The sequence below is a fragment of the Peromyscus leucopus genome, chromosome 4 (assembly GCF_004664715.2).
Source record: "Peromyscus leucopus breed LL Stock chromosome 4, UCI_PerLeu_2.1, whole genome shotgun sequence".
In the NCBI taxonomy this organism is placed as follows: Eukaryota; Metazoa; Chordata; class Mammalia; order Rodentia; family Cricetidae; genus Peromyscus; species Peromyscus leucopus.
In genome coordinates this window covers 108,136,319-108,161,629 of record NC_051066.1, presented here as the reverse complement: position 1 = coordinate 108,161,629, position 25,311 = coordinate 108,136,319, and the positions used below count along the sequence as shown (strand labels likewise).

General features: G+C 46.3%; 1 protein-coding gene across 2 annotated transcripts in view; it reads left to right on the top strand.

Moving 5' to 3' along the window:
• Rassf2 (Ras association domain family member 2) overlaps positions 1–11,119 on the top strand; it is a 50,959-nt gene extending 39,840 nt beyond the window's left edge. For both annotated transcript variants that reach the window (XR_005091409.1, XR_005091408.1), the window contains exon 12: positions 11,080–11,119. The gene's annotated coding sequence lies outside the window, so the exon portion shown is untranslated. The remainder of the gene's footprint in view (positions 1–11,079) is intronic.
• The last annotated feature ends 14,192 nt before the right edge of the window (positions 11,120–25,311 follow it).

Here is a 25,311-nt window from a genome sequence, read left to right as displayed (position 1 = left end):
AAAAAAACATGGTAGAGAGAGCTGCGTTTTACAGGTTTGTTCTGTTTTGTCGGTGTTGGGAGTTGAACTCAGCCTTGTGCATGCTAAGTACAAAATCGTTCCTACAATAGCCCACAATCCTACACACCGTGAGCAGATTATTCCGTTCACCAGGGCAGAGTTCTGATGACCCATCACCTCACAGCAGTTCTGCCACTGGGGACAAAGTGAATTTGGGGAACACATTCAAACCACTGACTATTTTGGATCAGAAGAAAAACATGTGTATTCTTCTGTGAGTCTAGTTGAGGTCACTGGAACACCGAGTGTGGTAGAAGAGCTGGGACCTGCCGCATAGTGGGGCTGGATTTCACCCTGAGGGCATCCCGGCTCATTAGGATCCTGAATGACTCTGTTCTGCAAACCAGGCCATGGGGACCGACCCTGCTTCATTGGAAGCACCCACTGAGTGGTCTCCAGGAGCGTGGCTCTCAGACTGCCACCTGAGTTCACTCTGGTGAAGCCCTGAGTGCAGGTGGCTGGAGGCAGCTGTCCACTTGGCTAGGCCATAGTCCAAGATGTTTGAGCAAATGCTAGATGTTATTGTGAGTTTTTTCTTTCGTTGGTTGGTTTTTGTCTTTTAGGTGAATTTAACATTTAAATCAGTAGACTTGGAGTCGATTACCCTCCACAATGAGGATGGCCTCATCAAAGCAAATGGAGTCCTTAAAAAAAAAAAAAAAAGACTAAGTCTCCAAGGAAGAAGTAGTTCTGCTTCCAACCTGCCCTGTACTTCCAACTTGAACTGTAACTTCAGCTGCATAAGCAAGCGCCTTAACACATCTCTTCTCCGTGTGTGTGTGTGTGTGTGTGTGTGTGTGTGTGTGTGTGTGTGTGTGATACAGTCAGATCTCTCTATCTGCAGTTCCATGTCATTGGATTCAACCAACTGTGGGTGAAAGTAGGCGTTTATTTATTTATTTTTAATTCCACGAGTTTGTCATGTGCTCTATGGAGTCTGAGTGAATGCAGCGGTCGTGGGCGTGGCCGGCCACAGATCCTGTGTTTCCTAGTTCCTCGGTCCTGCGCCAGCCAGGACTCATTTCAACACTGGTTGGCTTGTGTCCTGTTCCACTAATTCCTTGTGAGTTCTACACACACACACACACACACACACACACACACACACACACACACACACATACACACACACACATACACACACACACACACACACACCACACACACACACACACACACACACACACACACACACACACACACACACACACACACTTTGTTCTGTCTCTCTAGAGACTCCTGACTAATGCAGAGGGGAAGGATGGTTGGTTGGTTTATAAAGCTTGAACATGTGATCCGCAGTTGTCTTCCTGGGAAACCTGGTCAGGAAGGATCATCTCTAGAACAAGAAAACAACCAAAAAAGGATTTGAATGATGTTTCCTCAAAATGCAGCAGATTTTTATGCTGCATGTCACAGGGATGTTGGTGACATAGACAAGAGACAAATAGTTGGTTTGGGGTCTCACAAAGATCCAGGCACACAGTAGGTCTCATAAAAGTCAGTGTCTAGATTATCCAGCAAATATCAGCAACCTGCAAGGGACCGGCGGCTCTTGCTGTGTTTTGTGGGAATGGGTTTGATTTGGTGTCGTGCCGTCTGTCTCACATGCTGTAGTTCCTACCCAGTGGGGTTCTGAGTTCAAGACTCTACTGGTAGATCTGAGATGCACCTCCGTAAGTTACTGGGATGCTTAAGGATAAGCAAACGCTACTCAAAACTGAACTTGGGTAAAATCGCCATCGCTACTTTCCCTTCAAAGTGACCCCAAACCAAAACGATCTCCCTCCAAAACCATCAGCACTGATGATTCAAAAACACATGTGGTTTACATATACACTCACTCTATATAAGTGACACATTACTAATACATATTTATAAATTGTGTTATATTTACACGTTTTAAAACTGTAGGCACATTGGTAGGAACCACATGGGAAATTAGCAGCTATGCTTATCATCCTAGTCATCACTGAATGGACACAACTTTTATCAATTATAACTCAATAAAATTGATTTGCTATACAGTATGAAATGGTTGCTACAGTAGCATTAATTAACACATCCATCATCATGAATGTTGCCACATTGAATGTTTTGGGGGCGGGGTTGTAATGTAAGGACACTTTGGTTCTACTTTCCCAGCAAATTTCAAGTAAACAATACAGTATTAACAACCACACTCCACAATTAACAACCACAGTTAACACCATGTTGAATTCTAGAATTGATGAATCTTTTTAAATATATCAATTAATTAATTTTATGTGTATGGGCATTTTATCTGCATCTCTATATATGCACCCTGTGCATGCCTGGTGCCTTCAGAGGTCAGTAAGGAGCCTTGGGTCCCCTGGAGGTGGAGTTACAGACGGTCGTGAGCTGCCATGTGTGTCCTGGGAATCTAACCCGCGTCCTCTGGAAGAGCAGTCAGTGCTCTTAGTCACTGAGTTGATCTTCTAAATGATAGCTTCTATCCTGACCTTTTGGATGGGACACTAAAAGCTACATGCAACAAAAGCAAACACCTGGAACTCTGTGTGACTACATGGAGCTGAAAAGCTTCCCCACAGAAAAATGAAAAGACACCCACGGGACGAGTGGAGACTTTTGCAAAACACGTATCTGACAAGAGGTTAGTGTCCTGAGTGTCACTCCACAACTATTGACCCTGAATGTCCCCTGCTAGTCACTAAAGCCCCTCTGAGTTGCCATGGTTCCCCCAACCCACACCTGCATAACCGTCTGGGGTCAGCAGTACCAAGGCAGAGCACCCCGGGCTTCTGGAAGGGTAACTGAAGCCAAGATTGGGGCAGAAGGAACAGGACAGCGTGGGTGTGCCCAATTAATGGAAGGTGATTATGTCTCAGAGATGTCTGGGGTTTAATCTGGAGAAGAAACTGTTGAGAACTCCCACACATACCAAATAACTGTCTGGTACATTCAAAAGCTTTGATCCAAAATGATCCTGGGTAAAGATCTAAAGATGAGGACTATATGTGAGAAACACAATTTTGGTTAAAGTTCCATAATCAGATTTTGGCAATCACACAAATTGACACCAAAATTACATAGTTTGGCCCAAAGCTCTTGAACAAAACAAACTAGAAGTAACAACATCTATGACCCAGTAAAAGAAACCAGAAAGAATAGGCTGAGTTTAATCGTCTAGAGATGAAGCAGAGGAAACATTAAATGAATTTTCAAAGTTGCTAAATCAATGGGAATGTATAAAATATATTGTATTTCTAGGTACAGAATCTAATATAAGATGAGAAAATAAAAATGGAAAAATAGACTTTGTCCACAGATTAGAAACGTAGCAGGCTCCCCAAATTTATCTCTAGACTCAGGTAACCTCAGTATCCCAAGGAAGTAAGCCTCCTCTCCCCTGCATTGCTTTTCATCAGGGTATCTGTCACGGCAGCAGGAAGGAAACCAGAGCAGTTCCCATGGAAAGTGAGAAAAGAGCATGCTCAGTACACATGCAGGCAGTATGTAAAAGTCCATGAAAACAATGACCGTGAAAACAAAAGCATAGTGGTGGAGTTATGTTTTCTTTAGGTTTCTTTTATGTGGGCTTTTACATAAAATTTCTTGTTTACTAAGTCCAAAGATGTGGATCTCTCTCTCTCTCTCTCTCTCTCTCTCTCTCTCTCTCTCTCTCTCTCTCTCTCTCTCTCACACACACACACACACACACACACACAATTTTAAAAAATTAAAGAGAACGAGGCGCATAAGTAATGTTCCACTGACTGACCAAGCCCTCTTGTGGGGAATTCTGGCTATTGTGGATCTTGCACATAGACCACTCCATGCTCCCCCATCCCACACGTACCAGAGACCTGGGCTCCGAGTTCAAGAACTGGGTGAGAGTTGAGAGACAATGGCAGTGATGATTATTTCTGGACTGACTCAGACAGTTATCAGATAGAATTAATAATTGCCTCAGATGCTTTTTCTGGTGCCTGCTCAGAATATATACACTAAACCAATAACACATGACATGAAAATTACCCAGCTGACTGATCTTAAAATGCCCACAGAATTCCCCACCCTCAAAACCTCAAGGATCCTGAAAAACCCACGTAAATCCTCATGTTAGTGTTTTTGAGCCTCAGTGAGTAACAGAACCAACAGGAACTTGCCCCTTAGCCTGCTGGGCCACAGCAGTTCCTCATTCTGCAGAGGGGTGGGTGGAGATTTGCATCTCTCTCTTGGAGTTCTCATGAGATGGTGGTGTTTAGGTCAGCATACTCTTGTGATACTCTGTATGAATCTGAGGCATACATTGCCATCACCTGGGCAGTTTCTAAAAATGCCGATGGCTATAGTACATATAAGAGATTCAGATTCTATTTGGGGGTGTGTGTGGCTCCTAAGGCTGGTCTTCTTTTGTTTTTAAAAGCGCGCGTGCGTGCGTGCGTGTGTGCGTGCGTGTGTGTGTGTGCGTGTGTGTGTGTGTTCTGTATGCGGTTTGTGTGCAGTGTATGAGTGTGTCTGTGTATATGATGTAGGTTTGTGTGTGTGTGTGTGTGTGTGTGTGTGTGTGTGTGTGTGTGTGTGTGTGTGTGCAGATGCATGACTATTCCCATGTCAAAGGAAGATGTTCAGGGTCCTTGCAGCAGGCTTTCTAATACAATTCCTCATACAATTTCTGATCTAATTCCTGTCAAGCTTTACTCTTGCCTGTATGCCTATATGCACTAAGCTTGAGAACCACGTCACCAAACAATCCTATAAGCTTCCAAATCCAAATCCAGACAGCCCTAAGCAATGATGCATCATCCCATGCAAAACACTGAGACATGATATACGAAAACAACACTAAGCTGTAGACTCCTATTATTCAACCCTACATGACCCCAAAGAATCCTAAAAGATCCTAGATGACCCCTAGTGGCCAAAACTCTTAGAAAGAGGGAAAGAAGGAAGGAAGGAAGAAGGAAGGAAGGAAGGAAGGAAGGAGGAGAAGGGAGGAGAGAGAGGAGGGAGGAAAGAAAGAAAGAAGGAAGGAAGAAGAAAGAGAGAAAGAAAGAAAGAGAGAAAGAAAGAAAGAAAGAAAGAATCTAAATTCTCTAGCCAACTCCACGTAAATGTCCCAGCCGCAGGGGTCCTGTTGCTTCCCACCTTCTGGGCGGTCACTGTGCTGCTCTCTCTGACTTTGCTGCCCCTCAAACATGCCAAACACCCATGCTTCCAGGATTGGAACTTGCCACTCCCTCTTTCTGGAACAATCTTTCCCCGCTCATCACAAGCTTGTCTCCTTTCTGATGGAGCGCAACTCTGGCTGGTGATATTCCTGGACTGAGTTTAGCCATCAGCCTCAGTTACTGTCCGCTTTCATTTTCTTCAAAGCAGTTCACTGCCTGAATTTGTTGATGTGTTCACTTTCTGCTAAAAATATAGACTCCATGAGGACGACCCAAATACCTTGAGTGGTACCTGGCCTTTGTCAGGCACTGTGATATATGTGTAAGGAATGAATTTCCAGATATATCTTAAGCACAAAGACTTTGAAACTTCAAGCTTCAGTATTAACAAGCCCAGCATCCCAATCCAAATTCTCTAGCAACCTTAATCCCTTCTAAAATGATCTTAGCTGGAAAGATGGCTCAGCAGTTAAGAACTCTTGCAGAAGACCCAGGTTCGATTCCCAGCTCCCACATAGTGGCTCACAATCATCTGCAACTCCAGTTCCAGAGGCTCTGATAATTTTTGCTGACCTCCACAGGCACCAGGCATGCATGTGGTGTGCAGACAAGCATGCAGGAAAAACACCCACACAAGATACCCACAAAATCTTACGAAAACTTTTTAAAAAATGACCTTAGATCATCTCAAACTATCCAGTGTGCCATAATCACTCCAAATAATCTTAAATCCTTTATGACACTGAACTACCCCAAGTGAACCCCAAGACTTAAACAATATTAAAGATTCTGAAGAGGTGTAAATCACAAAAAACAAGAAGGAAATGAAAAAGGAAAGAGGGAGGGTCAAATATTCCTTCCAAGGACAGACCCCCTAGTGACCTGACTTCCTCCAACAAGGCCCCAATCCTTGAAGTTTCTACCGCTTTCCAACAGGACGGACTGGCAGCCATGCCTTGTACAGATGACCTTTGGGCAACAGGTAAGATCCAACCCATAAACTGCTCTAGCACAGAGCTTTAATACCTTGGATATGGAAAGCAAATCTTGACTGATCATGTTAAAATGTTGACTGAGATCCATCACATCTGGTGAGGGCCTTGAGATCTGTGCTACTAAGCTTCCGGAGGCTAGTAGCTGGTGGGCCACAGAACACATGTTAACAGCAAGCCTGGAAGCTCAATATACCTGAGTGATGCTAAGACATTCCTAAGAAAACTAAAACCTGAACTACAAGATCCCAGACAACTCAAAAAAGCCTGAGGTTTCTGGGATGATCTTCAAATCTTTCAGTTCAAAATTATTCCACATGACCTTAAAACTACCGGGAATAGCCTTGAACCCTAAGGATCCTATAGACTCTTTTAGATCTTATCCTACACCTGCCCATAAAGTTTCAGGTTTATGTGAATGACTCTAAAGTCCAATAGTTCAAAAAAACCCCAAAGGCCCAAGAGATCTTAAATGCACCTAAAATTCTCATACCACCCAGAACTGTAATTGTTTAAAAGTTACCCTCAACCTCAAATGACTCCAAGCAGTTTCAATGAAGCCAGAGTCTCAACTGTTTTGATTTGGTTCCTAAACACACTCCAAAGGCCCCCACACTAAAGGGTTGTGGCACTATTTGGGGGGTGGGGCAAGTAGGTCAATATCTGCTTGATGCAGATGTTGAGACCCGGGCTACCACATGGTGAGTTCTGATGTTCTGCCTCATTCCAGGCCTCAGAGCAGGAGAACCAACCAGCCACAGATTGGGCCCTCTGAAACCAGGAACTCAAATAACAACTTCATCATTTCAGGTTGTTTATTTCAGGGATGTTGCCATAGTGACTGACAACCAATTTTCCAGTCTCAAGGATGCTAAAGCTAACAACTTCAAAGACTTGGACATTAATGACTCAAGAATCCTCAGCTCCAACATGCAATGGAGTAGCCATCTTGACAACGGCCCATCATCACTTCCTATGACTGAACACATTCATGCCTTCAAGCAAAGCTCTGATTATATTCTTTGACTTTAATTGTGCTTAGGGAGCTATTGCCCCTGAAGACCCTGAATTCCCAACGATGGTGGATTAATGTATGATTGACCTCAACTTCCCCCTGCCCCAATACCAAAAAATTTAAGGCCTAATTAACCATGAACTAATTACTAAACTAAATTTCATAAGCCCACATACACCCTGCTGAGAGCCCTAACCTACATTGCCTTCTTAATGACAGATTGCCCTCATAAAGAATTCTGATGACGTAAGAGCCACAGAGATGCTCAAGGCCGTCCCAGCTCCAAAGCTCGACTCTGATCCCAAGGCCCTACAGTCTAGTGAGCTTAAAGTTAACTCTAAACTTCATCCAACACTTAAAGTAGCATGGGATAGTCCAAGCCTGATGCCCCTGATGAAGACGGTCGTACTCCACTTTAATACTCCTTCCCCTAAGCAGGGATGTGGGTGTGGACCGGGTCTGCAGCATGGGTTATAGCTGCTTAAAGTAGTAGTGCATACAAGGTAAATAATTCAACTCTTCTGCACGTCTGTAAACTTACTTTAGCATCATTTCTTCATCTCAGAATTTCTTGGATGTCCTAAAATAATACTCACCTCCACTCCAGGTGATATTCCAAATCCTTTTTTCCCCCCATCAAGATAGGGTTTCTCTAAGTAGTCCCAGATGTCCTGGAACTCATTCTGTAGACCAGGCTGGCGTCGAAAACAGAGATCTGCCTGCTTCTGTCTCCAAGCACTAGAATAAAAGGCGTGTATCATCACGTCTGGTTTGACACTACACATATTTATTTAGGGTCCTCCTAAATAATTCTGGATATTTGGTCCCTCTTCGTCTCACTTGCAAGGCCAGTCTCCCTATAGAATTCACAGGTCCCAGGGCTTGGACCTGATAGCTTTAGGGATGTTTTCCAGATCACTGTGCTCTGGAAAACACAGAGTTGTTTGGGAAAGATGAGGTTAGACATACAGAATGCCCTTGGTCAGCTGACCCTTGTTCAGTGGACAAGAAACTGCACAACACGGGCAGATCGGACCATAAACATCCTGGTGCGCACTGTAGTCCCAGCTCCTGGCTTCCCTTCTCAGGCAGCTCTCTCTTCCATTGTCAGCACACAAAATGCTGGGGCATTCCCCACACAGCTGGGAAAGCTTGGGTTCTTTCCCCCACCCCGGAATTTGACATAAGGAACAATTAAGGTCCTGGGTATGGACACAAAAAAGGGCATTTACAGCATTGTCACCTCTGCAAAGACACGTGTCCCGGAGGAGGAGCCAGGCAGTGACTTAGAAGGCCGGCTTGCTCTTTGCAAGCATGAAGGACATGTCACAATCACCCGTTTGCTTGTTCTCAACTAAGTGACTTGGTCCAGTCCGCCTCACCTCCCATGAGGTCCTTTCCAGTCCCGGGTTGGCTCTCCTGCCTGGAGGGGCCCAGCCATTGGTGCTTGTGGTTGCCTTGGAGCTCAGAGCCTGCAGGTAACTGCTAGACAGACTACTGACAGGTATTTCCTGAAGCCCTGGCTTCACCTTGTTCTGTGGGGGCCAAGCCAGTGTCTGGGCTCTGGCTCACCAGGCCTCCTTAGCCCATTCTGTGGAGCCCTAAGAGCAGAGTACAGGCCAGTAGCCTGACAGTGGCCTTCCTTCTCATGGATTGCAGCTGAGTCTCTTTTCTCCTGACTCACTTTGTAGCAGTACTGCTGGCAGTCTTTGGGAGCATGCGCTGCTGTCTACTTGCTGAGCAGCCCAGACCTTGGGTGCTTCCAGTGAGCCTGCGCTTCTTACCTTCCTGGCTTCTGTCTGGTCCTGCTCATGTTTCCTAACTGTGGCTAAGGTACTGCTTGGTTCCCAGGTGCCCATCTACTTTCCAGACCTCTCCTATTTCCGGACCCTTTACGGCTGCTTCCTTGCCCTTCTTTAATCTGCCTGGCCGTGGTCCCAGGACTGATCAGATTAGGAGTCTCTCTACCTTCCCTTCATCTCGACCCCCAGTGGCTTCCAGTTGTACCAAGGATGAATTTAGAACTCCTACATAGTCTTCAAGATCTCATCCTGGCCCCCAGCTGATCCTTGACACATCTTGCACACCTGTGATCTTGCTCCTCCATCTACCCACACCCCCACAGCAGGAGGAGATAGCAGATCTTGGCATGACCAACTAATTCCACTTTGTTCTCACTTCCCAGGACTCAGCCCATCTTGACAGCCCAGGTAATGCCTCCCATCCCCAGGAACTCTTCTCACTGGGTATATACCGTGATCGTGGCAAGTACCTGTAATCCCAGCACCCGGGCGGGATGTGAGGTCGGAGGATAGCAAGACCAGGCTACATAGTGAGTTTGAAGCTAGCCCAAGATGCACTGTGAGGCTATTCCAGACAATCAGAACAACCAAACACCCCCATGCAGTCAGCATTGCAGCCCAAATCCCAGCCTTTCTCAGGCATCCTCCACACATTGTTCCTCCATCCATGCAGCTGTAGAACTTGGCTTATTATCCATTCCTTTCTCTGTAGAAAGAGAATCCATCCCGGAAAACAGAGCTTTCTCTATTTTGTTCACTGCTGTATTCCCTCTGTTCAAGACACCTTTCTTATCTATGCTGAGGGAGTGAGTGGTTTTCCCAATGGAATGAGCTCACATGGCCCTGATTTCTGGATGAACTCACCCAAGGATCTGCGGGCTTAGAAACAGGCTTCTCTTGGTGGGATGGAATTCAAGTACACACATGCCTTGGTGGGGGGACCTCTCCCTGTGGCTCCTGGGTAAGAGTTTATCAGAGTTCTTTCTTCTGTTTCCCGTCACCCCTTCATGCCTGTGCCACCCAGCCAGTTCCACTGGACCACCTCGAGGCTTTAGTGAGTGTCACAGCGCTCTATGGTGGCGTCACAATGCTCCGTGTGAACTCACAATGCGAACTGTGTCGCCACACTGCTGCATTTCTGCCACCACCACGACATCCCACCCTGACAGCTCGAAGCTGAATGGTGACATCACGGCGTTCTATTGTGCCGTTACAATGCTCCATTGTGACGTCATAATGTGGCCTTGTGTTATCACATTGCCCCTGTGTGCCATCACCATGCTGCACGTTAACATGACAGTGAACCAGTGTGTCACGGTGACATCCCAACGCAAGTGTCCCATCACAACACTGTATTGTGACGTCATTGTGCTAAGTTGTGACATCTTGGAGCACCTCCCTCTTTCTTATTCCCTTTGGGATTTTGGGTGATGGATGAATGTGTGAGGCAGTGTATGTGTCTTACGGACATCCTTCACATCGATTTCTGACCATGAAGGACCTCCCAACTGATGTTCTTCCAGCATTCACCAGGGAAGTCTAAAGAACTCATCTCCAGAGGGCACCTGTGGAGGCAGGGTACTACAGCCTTACTTCCTATCCTGGTGGCTCTGGGAGAGTTTCAAGGTCATTGTCTATCCTGAGAAGGATTTGGAGCTAAAGAGAGATTAGCCTCTCTTTCAACCTGGTTAGACCTGATGGCTTATGAAAATGAAAAAGAGAGAGAGAGAGAGACAGAAAGACAGACAGACAGAAAGAAAGAAAGAAAGGAGAGAAAGAAAGAAAGAAAGAAAGAAAAGAAAAGAAAGAAAGGAAAGAAAGGAAGGAAGGAAGAAAGAAAGAAAAAGAAAGAAAGAAAGGAAGGAAGGAAGAAAGAAAGGAAGAAAGAAAGAAAAAGAAAAAGAGAACTCCTTGGAAGGCATCTTTCCAGCAGTCTATCACCTGTGAAAGCAGCTGGAGTTGGGCGGTGTTAGGACGCCCCCTGGTGGTGATGATATACCATAACAGCTATTCCTCAGCTTTAGCAGGGCAGGCCAAGTTGGTTGGGAAGAGAGGTGTGTGTGTGTGTGTGTGTGTGTGTGTGTGTGTGTGTGTGTGTGTGTGTGTGTGTGTGTGTGTGTGTGTGTGTGTGTGTGTGTTAGTATTTTTATTTTTATTTTTTGTTCTCCACCTGAGACAGGATTTCTCCTTGTATCCCTGGTTGTCTGGGAACTCACTCTTTAGACCAGGCTGGCCTCAAACTTAAAGAGATTCATCTGCCTCTGCCTCTGCCTCTGCCTCTGAGTGTTGGGATTAAAGGCGTGCACCACCACCACCTGGCACCCTAGTACTTCTGATTGTAGCCCAGGTTAGCCACATTTTCTACCTCGATGTCCTTACTTGGTTTGTGCATTTGTTCTATAGCACCTTGCATAAGATAAGAGGAAAGATGTGATCGCTTCCTACCTTGGAGCTATGCTTTCCCAAACTTAGTGGTTTTGGACACAGTTTGTATCCATTTCTGGTGCATTTTGCACTTTGGTATTTTCCCTTCCTTCCTTATTAATTTCCTCCCTCCTTCCCTCCCTCCCTCCTTCCCTTCCTTCTTTCCTTCCTAAATTTGAGACAAGGGCCAGGTGGTCATGGTGCACACCTTTAATCCTAGCACTTAGGAGGCAGAGATAGGCAGATAGATCTCTGTGAGTTTGAGGCCAGCCTGGTCTACAGAGTGAGTTCCAGGACAGCCAAGGCTACACAGAGAAACCCTGTCTCAAAAAACCAATGACTGAATAAATAAGTGAATACATTTGAGACAAGGCTTCACTATGTCACTTTGGATGACCTGGAACTCACCATAGAGACCAAGCATCTGCCTCTGCCTCCTGAGTGCTGGGGTTAAGTGTGTGCATCACTACCACCCCCAGCTCTTTTGATGTTTCCTGAGCCAGAATTCTCAGGTTGAAAATCTTGATTCCCTTCATTGTGAGTCTATGCCATCCACCTCCATTTCTTCATCAGCCTAATGGGTATAGCATTTGTTCTCATCCCGTGGGGGCTGCGTAGAGACACTTAGTGTTGGCCTCCTCCACTGGAAGCGACTACCCCTGTTGCTATTGGTTTTACTTAGACTAAAATCCTCACAAAACTCTGGAAAGCCGCCAGAGTTATTGCAAAACCGGGCTGAGGGGACAGCTCAGTTGGCCAGGCAAGCATGAGGACCTGAGGCCGATCACCGAAACCCGTGTGAAAAAAGGCCAGGCCTGGCGGTAAATGCTTGCGATCCCAGTGCCAGGGAGGCAGAGGCGGGCAGAGCTCTGTGGCACGTTGGCCAGTCAGTTGAGCCTGGTTGGTGAGGTCCAGGCCCGTGAGAGATCCTATCTCACACAGGAGAGAGAGTGGTGTCTGAAGGAAGACACTGGAGGTTGACCTCTGACCTCCACGTGCTCATAGTAGCATATATGAGCAAGCACGTGCATGCACACACACACACACACACACACACACACACACACACACACACGCATGCACGCACGCACATGCACATGCGCGCGCGCACGCACACACACGCACACGTGCGCACACACACACACTAAAAACACAAGTTAATAAGACTTGTTATTTATGAGTAAGCATCAGTACCTATGAGGGATGCTTTCGGAGTGGGTGTTCGTTTTCGAGATGGCTGGGGACAAGTGGTCCTCAGCAGGGGCTCTGTCTTGTCTACCTCTAACTTCCTTAACCACCCCTTGTCTTTGAGAACCTCAGTATTTATTCTTCTGTGTGGGGACACCAAAACACAGAATTTCCCCCTCTCGAAAGGACGTGGATGAGATCGGATCTGGGCTCATCTTGACAGATTCATATGACCCTACCCGTGGGGCCTGACCTCCAAACACTCTTTCAGAGGAGCTGGGAGTGTTGAGGTGCATGGAGACTCACGGGGGGATGGGCGCCTCCACGCTCGTCTCTCAAGGTTTTAGACACATATGGAAAAATCCCCTCCTCTGAGCTCAGTCCCTGTCTTCCGAGCCAGTGCCCAGTTGGGCAGTGATGTCACCTCTAGTCTATTCCCAGGCAAAGGCTTGTGTTCAGAGTCATCACCCCTGCACAGCAGAGGAGCTGCTGGGCCAGCTGCAGCTTCTCCCCGGGGGGCTCCGACTTTCCTCTCTCTCTTTGTTCGGTGGGTTTCCTTTCTGGCTAGCCCCTGATCTTACCAATATCAGGAAACAGTGACAAAAGCCGGAGCCAGGGTGTCCTTCAGCTGGCCCCCACAGTGCCTTGGTGTGCTGGAGACTTGAGAACAATGGCGTTTGAGAAAGTCTGCCTTCTGTTTCCTCAGGACGGACACCTTCATCTTCACCTCCTGTTTGGACTGAAGCGGTTTCGCTCGGTTCTCCGGCAGAGACGCCCACTGGAATTCTGGCCTGGAGGAATGAGGCTTCCCAGTTCTAAGGTACAGGACAAGCACAGGAGAAGGTCTCTGCCAAGAATCCGGGAGATAAGCTGTGAACTTGAATTTCCCTGTGTGATTTTGGAGTTTCCCATTCTTCAAAACAAGAGGACAGAGGGCAAGGCCGGCCAAGCCTTGCTTTTCCTCTATGTATCTGTAGACAGCTTTCTAAGATCCCCTATCCATGCGCTCTGTCAGATCTCCTCAGCACTCTAGTCCCACCCGGGGACCACAGCAGAAGCCTCTGCCTGTCTCTGTTCCTGCCCGTCTCCATCTCTGCCCGTCTCCATCATCTCTGCCTGTCTCTGCCCATCTCTGTTCTGTCTGGAGTTGTGCGAAGCAGCCCAGAACCACCTTACTTTGTACCAGGTTGGTGGGTAAGGCTCCCTTGCTCCCGGCTGGGCAAAGCCTGAGGTGTGTTCCGCATTCTCTCAAGGGTCTTCCTGCAGCACGATGCCCCCTCCTCCCGGTGCTCCCGCCCGGAGCATTTGCATTTGAACTCTGCCTCAGGCTTGGTGGTGGGGCAGACCCCAGCTTGTATCCTCACTGTTGGTAAGCTTGGGTTTTGAATGTAGTGATAAAGGACAGAAGATGATTCTATTCATGACAAGAATGGATTGAACAACATGGAGAGTTCCTCTAAGACTGAGCAAAGGATAAAGACATGTGTGGTCCCAACAGACAGTATTTGGAGGGACTCCTGGGAGTCCCAGCCACGTTTTTTATTCAGATCCGGACATGACCTATGACAGAGGTCAGAAGTCATCTCAGCCTGCTCTTCAGCTAGCCTGCCAGGTCTCACACAACCAGCAGGGCCTCCATGATGGAGAAGGAGCCCAGAGTTTTCCCTGAGAGGCTGCCTCAGATAGAGAGGGCCAACAAGTAGGAGGACCAGGCACACTACCATGACAGAGAGCATCCTTCTCATCTGGCATCTCCAAACCTTCAGTCAGGGCTCCCGCCATCCTCACTGTCCTGCTTTGGGTGGGGGAGGGCAGGCACACAGGTAGAGGTGTCTCCTCCCCCTCTCCACCTCCACACCCTTGATGGGAGATTCCAGCAGCTCTTCCAGACTTCCTGGTGAGGAGTAGAAAGCAATAAAGTTTACTAAAAAGAGAACAAGCAGCAAGCAAAATGGCCCCACAAGGAAAGGTGCTTGCCACCAATCCTGAAGATCTGAGTTTGAATCTTCAGAACCCACAATATGAGAGGAGAGGAATGACTCCCTCAAGTCTCCCTCAAGTTGAGTTCTTATCTCCACATGCATGCTGTGTCATGTGCATACCTCGCACACACACACACACACACAACACACACACACACACACACACACACAAGCATATGCACACACAATAAATAAGTAAATAAATGAATGTAATTTTTTTTTTTCTGAGACAAAGGTTTCTCTGTGTAACAGCTCTGGCTGTCCTGGAACTCAGCTCTGTAGTCCAGGCTGGCCTCGAACTCATACAGACCCACCTGCCTCTGCCTCCCAAGTGCTGGGATTAAAGGTGTGTGCCACCACCACCTGGCTAGAATGTAAAAGACTTTTAAAAGGAGGAAACAAAATGTGATAGAAGCATAAAAAAGAACAAAAGAGTGCGTGTGGGTTCGAAGCCTGTGTTCCTGCTGATGGTCAGTGGTGCCTGGATCACCGAGCCTCAGGCTCCCCTCTTCTGTAAGACGGGCTGATTTTACTAGGGTCCACTTGGTGGGTTGTTGTGTGAATGAAGCAAACTCCTCTTGCCTCGTAGAAGAAACCCTGGCACATAGTATTCACTCAATAAACCTGGCAGCTCTCTTTGCCATTTTCAAAGCAGTAACATCTGCGTTGTTAAATATTTTGTTTTCATTTGTCACATTAAAGTTTTTATAAAATTGTTACTCTCTCTTAGCAAAGTTTTTATAAAAAGTGTTTCTCTAGAGAGAGACAGACAGACGGACAGACAGACAGATAGTATCTCTTTTGCTCTTCTGTTGGTTGCCACTGTGCTGTGTCACCAGGCTAGCTGGCTTTTGAGCTCCCAGGGGTACCACTGTCCCACTTCCATCCCATGTAGAGATACTGGGAACAAGGACACACACTACCATGCTGGATGTTTAGATGTGTTCTGGGGATTTGAACCCAGGTCCTCATGTTTGCATGGTAACTGTTTTACCCACTGAGCCATCTCCTCAGACCATCAGTCTTTAAGCAAGCCAAGTGCATGGAAAGTGGATTGGGGTGGGGCAGAGATAAACCTTGAGCAAAACACAGGCTTCCATTTCTCTGGTCCTTGTGCTCCCTTGTGGACAAGGTGGTCACCTCTCACCCCAGCCCGAGTTCACACTAGCATGAGGCAGTGTGGCTTGGTACTTTGGGGCCTGCTTGAGGCTGGCCTTGCCCTCAGCAGCTACAATAGCACTCCTGGACAGGACACACCGATCTTGGAGGAGGCTTGCAGAACCTGCTGCGACCTTCTTGCTTTTGCTGCTGCCTCACAATTTTGGTTGCTAATTTTAAAGTCATTGGACAGATGATGGGTGCCTTGGCCTTGGCCTTCATCCTTCCCTCTTTATACAGTCTGGAGCTGAAGGGCACTGGGGGTGTGGGGGGTGGCCATTGTGGGTCCCTGTGTAACACCCGACAGAGGAGGAAGTGGCCCAGCATGCACACGATTTGTTTAGGGGTGACTCCCTGTAGAGGGTCTCTTCTCTGTCCCTATGCCACCCTGTTCCCTGTCTCCAGCAGACCTCAGCTGTTGACCTCTGTGTCCCATGACTAGGTCACCAGGACCAAGAATGGCTCCTCTGAATCTCAGTCCTGGCTGCTTGAGTGTGGACAGGTGAGATACCTGATGGGCCCCTGGCTCTCAGGCCTAGATAGAGAAAGCAAACGAGGTCTTCCTGGGCTTCCCTTCCCTAGTCCTGCCTCCAGGCAGCCACCTCTCCTACTGCTGCTTTAATGAATCTCCTTTCCAGGTCTTGAAGCAAAGCCTCCTGCCAAGGGCCACGACATAGTACAGCAGGTAGCAATTAATATTCAAGATGCCAACCCACTAGGTGAATAATTCTCTGATGGGAAACTTTGTTAAGCATGGCTGTGGGGCCACAGACCCCAGAATATCGTTTGCTTCTGTCTGTAACTTCACATGCATTATTGCAATTTCCCCCACATTGGCTCTGGGAAATCCCCCACTGCCTGTATTGTAGTGTGTTTATCTCATGAATGCAGCCCCATCTATTGGGATCTTTATCTGTGAAGAGGACTCCTCCTTAAGCTGTATTGTCCATTTGATATCAATAATGTTAGCTTACACAGAGTTTTGATGAGTAATTGAATACAAAGTAATGCTACACAAGTCAGGAATTATAAGTCCCTGACAGCTGTTTTATATCATAGCTCAGGCTGACATAGGAAAATAGTTGTATCTCCTCAGCTCTAAGACAGCTTTGATACCCTTAGCTGAGTTAAAGCTTCAAAGTAACTTCGGATTAGACCAGGTGTCTTGATAACGATTTTTTAGATAAACATTCCCTGTCTTAGTTCACAAGGACATACTGAGCTATCTGGCTAGGTTGCAAATACAAAAAGCCCAATTATTGCTAGCTGGCAAGTGATTAAGTCCTTCTACCCATTCCTGACCTCAATTTGTGAAAATGTATTCTGACTATCCAAGACTACAGAAAATAACTTGACTCTGTAGTCCCAAATGAGGGCTGTATATGTTCTTAGATAATTAGAAGCTATACCCAGGACAAAAATATATACATGTATTTTAAGATTTAAAATACTTTTAGTGTCACTATGCCTTGGAGAGTGCCAAAATGAGCTCATATTAAGAGAATTAAGGTAAACTTGAGTTCCAACCAAAGCATTTACCACAGAGCTCTGTAAACATTCCCAGTCCAAGAGAAACTGACATTTTATGATTGTTAATCACAAAATGTTAGTTTAAAATGTTACTACACTTAGAAATATAGAATATATGCACAATTTCTTTATTTTTCTTAGACTCCTCGATAGTTTAGCTTTATAACTCATTTTAATCCTTCATAAGATTATCTCTTTAGATAACATAAAGACTGATTCTCTAAAGCTGCAGTGGCACTTTACAGCCCCACTAGTTAAGAAATTGAGATTTATCACATGTATGTTGTCAGGACGACTCTGCTTCTTATCATTTACTTAAGAAATGAAATGTGGCCCTCAAATATAACTTTTATATTGCCTGAAGGATGCTGTTGGGTATATATAGCTGTGAAGAACAGAGAGATGAGAAAAGCCAATGTGAGAAAATAAAGACAAGTAACCAGCTAGAGTATATATGAGTTTTTTCCCTATTCCCTAAAAATCCCTCAGATAGAAAAAAATTATCTTAGTTTCATGATGCTGTGGCTTTCTCTTAGAGCCCTGCTGCAGCCTGGGGCTGGTTCCCTGGGACTGCAATAGCTTCCCCTTCCCATGAAGACCCCATTTTGTTTTCTCTGATACAATGTCCTGCTCCCTTCTAATGCTCTGCTACCCCAAGGCTGGACCAGGTCAGTATGCACATGTTTTCAGGTTAGTATGCATGCATCTTCAGGTCAGTATGCACATGTCTTCAGGTCAGTATGCATGCATCTTCAGGTCAGTATGCACATGTTTTCAGGTCAGTATGCACATGTCTTCAGGTCAGTATGCTTGCATCTTCAGGTCAGTATGAACATGTTTTCAGGTCAGTATGTATGCATCTTCAAGTCAGTATGCACATGTCTTCAGGTTAGTATGCATGCATCTTCAGGTCAGTATGTATGTGTCTACAGGTCAGTATGCATGCGTCTTCAGGTCAGTATGCATGCGTCTTCAGGTCAGTATGCATGTGTCTTAAAGAGAGAAGGTCAGCTAGCTGCTACTCAACCTCTCTGAGCTAGCAGGTTTTCACCCCAGCCTTTGACTCCTGAGTCTTATTGATAAATAGAACATAGGGATTTAATTAAAAGCTATATTTGGCAGCAGCGACAGAGCCGGTGCCTGGGGGACAGAATTCCCTCCAGGCCTCGGCCTGAGCAGCCAGGCTGCTGTCAGAGAAGCAGGCCAGTAACTTTGGAGCCACAATTACTGTCTGAAGCAGCAGTAGATTAAAGTGCAGCCTCTGTGCCAACAGAAAAACAACATCACTGCAGCAATTCCTCTACTCTGGGTCTTTGGGCAGCTTCTATGTTGTGGCTATTGTGGATAAGTGACTCTGAACATTTCGGTGTGTCTTTTGTAGCCCTGGTCCCTGTATATGAGTATGACTCAGCTCTCTTACTCATTGTATTGGTATCAGCATTTCGCTGTGTAGTGTGGCATTCACTGTAGATTTGTGTTCCAGTGAGACTGAGTGCCTTCCTGTGTGTTCACTGGCCATTGGACATCCACCTACCACTGCTTATTTTCTTGTTTGTTTTTGAGGCGGGGGTTTCCTCTGAGTTGCGGGAGCTGGCTGGCATCTAGTTCCTCCTGCCTCAGCGTCTTGAGTCTTAAGGATTACAGTTTCAAATCTCCCCCTCACCTTTTATTTGTATTTTCTTTTACACTATGGCAAAAATTATGCCTTCATCTATCTCAAATTTTCTTAAACATTCACCCTCGTTGACTTACATTTAATTGCACAAGCATCGGATGAATACACTGTCATCCTTCCTCACACACAGCCTGCACACTCACCCCAGTTATGGAAGCTGGGCAGCAATCTGCCATCTCTCAGTTTCCGCAAACATCTCTGTATCGTCTGTGGTTGCTTTGCTAAGATGTATTTTTACTATTTTAAATCATCTATACATGTTTATCACTGTATAGGTGTGTGCACATGAGTTCAAGTGCCAGTGGAGGCTGGAGGCATCAGATCCTCTGGGAGCTGGAGTTACAAGTGACTGGGGGACACCTGATATGAATGCTGGGAACAGAACTTGGATCTTCTGCAAGAGCAGTAAGAGCCCTTAACCACTGAGCCAGCACCTCCCCCACTCCCAATGCTTGTGTGTGTGTATGTGTGTGTGTGTGTGTGTGTTAAGGATTTTTTTTGTTGTTGTTGTTGTTGCTTAGAATGATTTTATATTTACAGGAAAATCAAGGAGACAGTACAGAGTTCCCATACACCCACGCAGGCCCCCCACATTGGTTGTGTTTCTCACTGTTATGTCTTCTCAGGCTCCCCTGGGCTGCTGACACTTTCCTTGTTGTGGATGGCTTGAGAGTTTGAAGAGCTTCGCAACTGTCTCTTTGACTGTCTATGCTTTCTGGTGCTGAGACCAGGAGTGACAGGGAAAGCTAGTATTCTCCATGTCAGGAGAACATTTGAGAACCTTAGCAGGATTTGCTGTTGACCTTGACCACTTGCTGAGATCCTGTTGACTGTCCCTGCCCTCTGTCTTCAGCTTGCTCCACACTTCCTAAGTGGTGGCATATGCTGCCCCTCCCCCGGGATGGAGAGGCATTTGCATAACTTGTTTGAAATCCCTCTGCCTGGGAGATTTCTTTCTCCTTCCCCTTTGCTCATATCACTAGGGGCTCACACACTGTGGGAGGGGCTTTAACTCAGCCTGCTTCCCTTTGTGGCTCAGGTTGTTCCCGCTTTGGTCATTGGTCACCTGGGACTTTTCCATAGCCTCTGTGTTTCTTTGACATAGACCTGTGAGTATGGGTGTGCTAGCTTTCTGTTAATGCAACAACAACAACAACACACTGAAATAATTGATTTATAAGACAGAGTTCATTTTGTCTCTCAGTCCTTGAAGGTCAGCCCTACTGCTCTTGGGCCTGTGTGAATCAGGGCTGGGGACACAGGGCCTAGGACATCCTGTTGTTCCCCTGTGTCATGGAGATCCTGCAGCTTTGGGTCTGCAGGACTGGGCACCAAGCTTTTAACACATGGTGCTTTGGGGACATCCGAGATCCAAGCTGTCACGAGGCATTTGTCTGTGTCTATTTGTTCATGATACCTCTTTTATTTTCTGGCCCTGTATGATGCTCCAGGCATTGTGAGACCAAAACAGGAAAAATATACCTTGCAGGTTACCAGATGTTTGCTGTTAAGAACAAGTTCCTGTTTGTCCCTCATGTTGACCTATCTGTTCCAGATATGCTTGATCACATGTATGTAAACAGAGTTTCTCTGTTCCAACCCATTCCACAGCCATTTCTAAATAATCATTCAGAGGCTTATATTAATTATAAATGTTTGGCCAATGGTTCAGGCTTATTACTAACTAGCTTTTGTAGCTTAAATTAACTCATTTCTATTAATCTATGTATTGCCACATGGCCATGGCATTACCAGTCTGCTGGCATCTTGCTTCTTGGGTGGCTGACTTGCATCTCTCTTGACTCCGCCCTTCTTTCTCCCTCTATTCAGTTAGACTTTCCTGCCTAGCTTTATTCTGCCTGGCTATAGGTCAAAATCAGCTTTATTTATCAATGAATGAGAGCAACATATATTCACAGCATACAGAAAGACCATCCCACAACACATGTAAGCAGTAGGTATGTGGTCAGGAAATATGTCAGCATGTACACCTGCTCCTGATTGGGTGTAGGTGGGAGGTATACAGGCAGGAAGTATAACAGGATATATGCTTATCCCTGATTGGACCTGATGGGGAATTCAGTGACCCTGTGGTTTTGCCTTTTTAAATGTCTACAAGCCATGACTCACGGCCATTTTCTGGGAATCCAGAGATGGACCTGGTCAGAAAGTTCATCAACCTGGACAATATTTAATTAAAACTTGCTTCAAATTTGGCTTTGAATTGTGGTAATGGTCTTATTTTCAACCAGTGGGATTAGCAGCATCTTGTGCCTTGTATATTCTGCCTGTTAGAAAAACTGCCATTTCTCTAAGGGTTCTTGGGAATGGAAACCAGGTGGAATCCAGTGATGGCATTCCTTTTAGGCCTTCTTAGCTGATGGAGCAAGGACATGTGTGTGTATGTACTGATGGCATGTACACAGATACACACAGGTTTCCATGTGTAATGTTCTGTAGCTGTGTTAGGCTAGCCCAGTTAGGATGTCTCCGTCACCACTCAATTTCCACACGGATCATTGGAGCCTCCTCTTGCTCTGTAAATCCCCACTACAGCAGTGAGAAAATGACCCACCATCCACTTAATTAATCACACATTTCCATTAGGTTTGTGTCAGGCTGTTATACTAGGCCTTCGTGGGAACAACTTCATGGGCAAAGTACTAATGCATATGATAGAGAAGGCCTTGGTGGCTGAGCAAGGATGGGGCCAACCCCCAAGTTGGTCTGTGGAGAGTCTAAACTGAACTCCAGGTATGCCTGGAAGTCTAATAAAGACCGTGGCCACTTAGAGACCAGATCTCCCCAGGAGGTGCCCTGCACCAGGTTTACCCATTTCATTTCCTTAAAAGTATGGGCTGGGGGTTTGCCTTCACTGCCTGGGCTACACAGTGAGACTGTGTCTCAACCCCCTAATCTCCACCCTGCCTGGTCCCAACAAGAAGAAAAGAAATTCATACTCATTCCTGGACAGAAATGTTTCTTTGTGACCTAATACTGCATAAAGTATAGGTGTGTGTGTGTGTGTGTGTGTGTGTGTGTGTGTGTGTGTGTGTGTGTGTGTAGAGATTGTTCAGGGGTTAAGAGCACTGGCTGCTCTTCCAGAGGATCTGGGTTCAATTCCCAGTACCCACATGAGAGCCCACAACTGTCTGTAACTCCAGTTCCAGGGGACCTGACAACAACACACAGATATACCTGCAGGCAAAACACCTGAAAATAATAAATAAATCTTTAAAAAATAATAAAGTATAGGGTAGGGAAAGGGCTTGGAGGACCTGGGCAGTGTGTCATAAGGCACATACTGGGTTTTGGTGAGCCTGGAGAGCCAGACAGGCTTTAGGTTAAATCCTGTACTTATTGAAGGAATTATGGGCTGTGCATAGTGGATCCCTGAAAGGATTCTGAATAGATGTGAGATCAATTTATTCTGTTTTCCTTGCAGACTCTTACATGTTTATAGCTTGAGTTGTCTCTGATGAAAGGATGTTCTCATAAATATTCATGTTTCTTTTCAACAATTGTGTACTTTTTAGGGTGAAGTTAAGCTCTGGAGTAATCGGACTTTTGTGTGAGTAAGAAGGGAAAGAAATTTATACCAGATAACATTGAGCTACTTATAAAAATAAGTTGCTATGGCAACGACATACATACCAGAGTCTCCTAAGTGGTGGTGGGAGTAACAGGAAGGAAGAAATGTGGCTTCCACAGTACATCTGCTCACTGACTCATCCATCCATCCATTCATTCACAGGCCTGATGTGCTTCGCTCTGTGTCACGTGCAGTAGTGACATGAAGGGAGCCAGGATTCTAGTCCTTGTACTCAAGGACCCACTGTCTGCCTGAGAGAGGCAATAAAGCCATTGGCTAGGACAGGGCAGCATAACCTCCTGGTAAATGTAAGGACGCTGTGACTTCAGAGATGAGCTTGGCTGGTTTTGAAGCAGGTAGGGAGCAGTGGGGGAGAATTCTAGGTGTGGGGTCTTGTAGTGGGTAGCCATTCCAGCTTGGATCTGAAAGTTCCAACCCCCATTGAGACTCTGGCAACTGTCACGCCTATGAGGCAGAGCCAGGGGAGGTGCCTGGAGACCCGAGAGCTGGTTGGGCGAGTGCTCTCTCTGTGCCAGGACCCTGAATGGTGGAGGTGGACAGAGCAGAGCTCCAGAGAACACCGCTGGACTGCGATACACCTTCCCCAGACCCTGCGACCTACCTTTCCCTTTTTGTAAGTTACTCATTAAATAAATCTTCCTTTTAACTAAGTGGAGTGGCCTTAATAATTTCACCAATATCTGGCGCCCAACGTGGGGCACAAACCCACGACCCTGAAATTAAGAGTCTCATGCTCTACCGACTGAGCTAGCCAGGCTTTTTTTTTTTTTTTTTTTTTTTTTTTTTTTTTTTTTTTGTGCTGGTTCAGGGATTGATTGCATGGGGAGGGGCTTCCTGGCTGGCCTGTGCCCACCAGCAAGCCCTCACACCTTGGTATGTCCCGTTTCTTGTCTCAAGGTGCATCTCATAGACCTAAGCTGTGGCTGTGGGAGCCTGGGGTGCAGCTCTCTCTTCTTCCACATTCTCAGGGTGAGCCAAGAAGCGGATCTTTCTATAATTAGAAGTTGGAACTACTCGAATCCCATGTATGGTGCATGTTAAGAATGACACCTTTAAAAAAAAAGAAAAGCAATTGCCCTAGATTTCAAGTTAAGTACTGTGTCAGATGTTTTCAGCATATGCTGTATAAGGTCTTTGGGCTGAGCTATGGTGCATATTTTCAGTTAAAAAAATGAATGCCTAAAACATGTTGATCACCTGGTGTGATTGTTAATATTGATTATTAATGTGACAGGATGTAGACCCATCTAGGAGGCAAGCCTTTGGGCATACCTGCGAGGAATGATCTAGATTAGGTTAGTCAAGATGAGAGGACCCACCTTAACTGTGTGGGTAGCCCCAGTCAGTGTGTTGGAGTCTTAGACTAAATAAAAGGAGAAAGTGAGCTGTCTTCATTACTTTTCTATTGCTGTGGTAAGACACTATGACCACAGCAACTTATAAAGAAGGTGTTTAATTTGGACTTACAGTTTCAGGGGTTAAAGTCCATGATGGCAGAGCAAAGGCATGGTGGCAGGTACAGCTGAGAGCTCACATCTTGATCTGCAGATAGGAGGCAGAAAGAGAATGGTGTGACACACCTCCTCTAACAAGGCCACACCTTCTAATCCTTCCCAAACAGTTCTACTGACTGGGAACCAAGTGTTCTAACGTATGGACCTATGGGGGCCAATGTCGTTTAACCTGTCATAGGAATAGAACACCACGTTCATCTCTATGCTTCCCAACTAAAGATGCAATGTGGCCCTGACTCAGGCTCCTGCTGCCCACGCCATCCTTTCTATGATGGTCTGTGCCTGCTAACTGTGAGCCCAAATGAGCCTTTCCTTTCTTATTCTGTTTGTTAGACATTTTTGTTGCAGCAACCAAAAGAGTAACTAATGAAGCCAGGGGACCAATCATAATCGGCTCTCGCCACTCAAGAGAGAGCACCTGACCCTCTCCCTCAGCTCTTAAGGGGTAACAAAGCAGACAAGACCGTGCCCTAGGATTTGTTAGCCTGAAGCTGTTGTGCCCTCATCTCAAGACCCCCCAAGCAAGACCACCACAGAGCCGATATCTGATGCAAAACACACAGGTGTTTATTGATAGCAAGTAAGCCCGGGCTTGGTCCCTGTCCAACACTCTGACAACAGCAGGTGAAGGAGGACGGCCCTGAGCTCTCAGGGTGAGGGGTTTTTAAAGGGAAAAACTGCAAGCAGGGTGGTACAAGCCTTTGCGTCATATGATTGGGTGAGGGTGTGTAATTTTGAATTTACTGGTTGGGGGGGTTATAGTTACCATTTTTGGGCAGGCCTGGACAAGTCCCAGGCTTTGTCCTTGAGCTGCCATGGAGGCTGGCTGGCCTCACACATACTGACTGTGGGGGCTGACTCAGAGGCCCAGGCTCTGTCCTTGAGCTGCCATGGAGGCTGGCTGGCCTTGCACGTTCACATTGACCCATGCACGTAGCTCTAAGTTGGTGAGGGGTCCCAGACAGTAAACAACTGGCTGAACCTTGAGCAGTCAGAGTACATGCAGAAAGGGAGCTACTGCAAGGACTATGTCTTTTGTTCATGGCGCTCCCAGAAACTGCTTGCTCAAGCCTCAGGAAACTGAAATTGAGGCCTGATCTCTGAGAGAAGACTGAGCAGCCTGTTATGGCATCTGCTCGGTCCTTTCAAAGCCATTGGCTGAACGGAGCAAATTCCCACAACAACTGGTATTCCAGAACTTC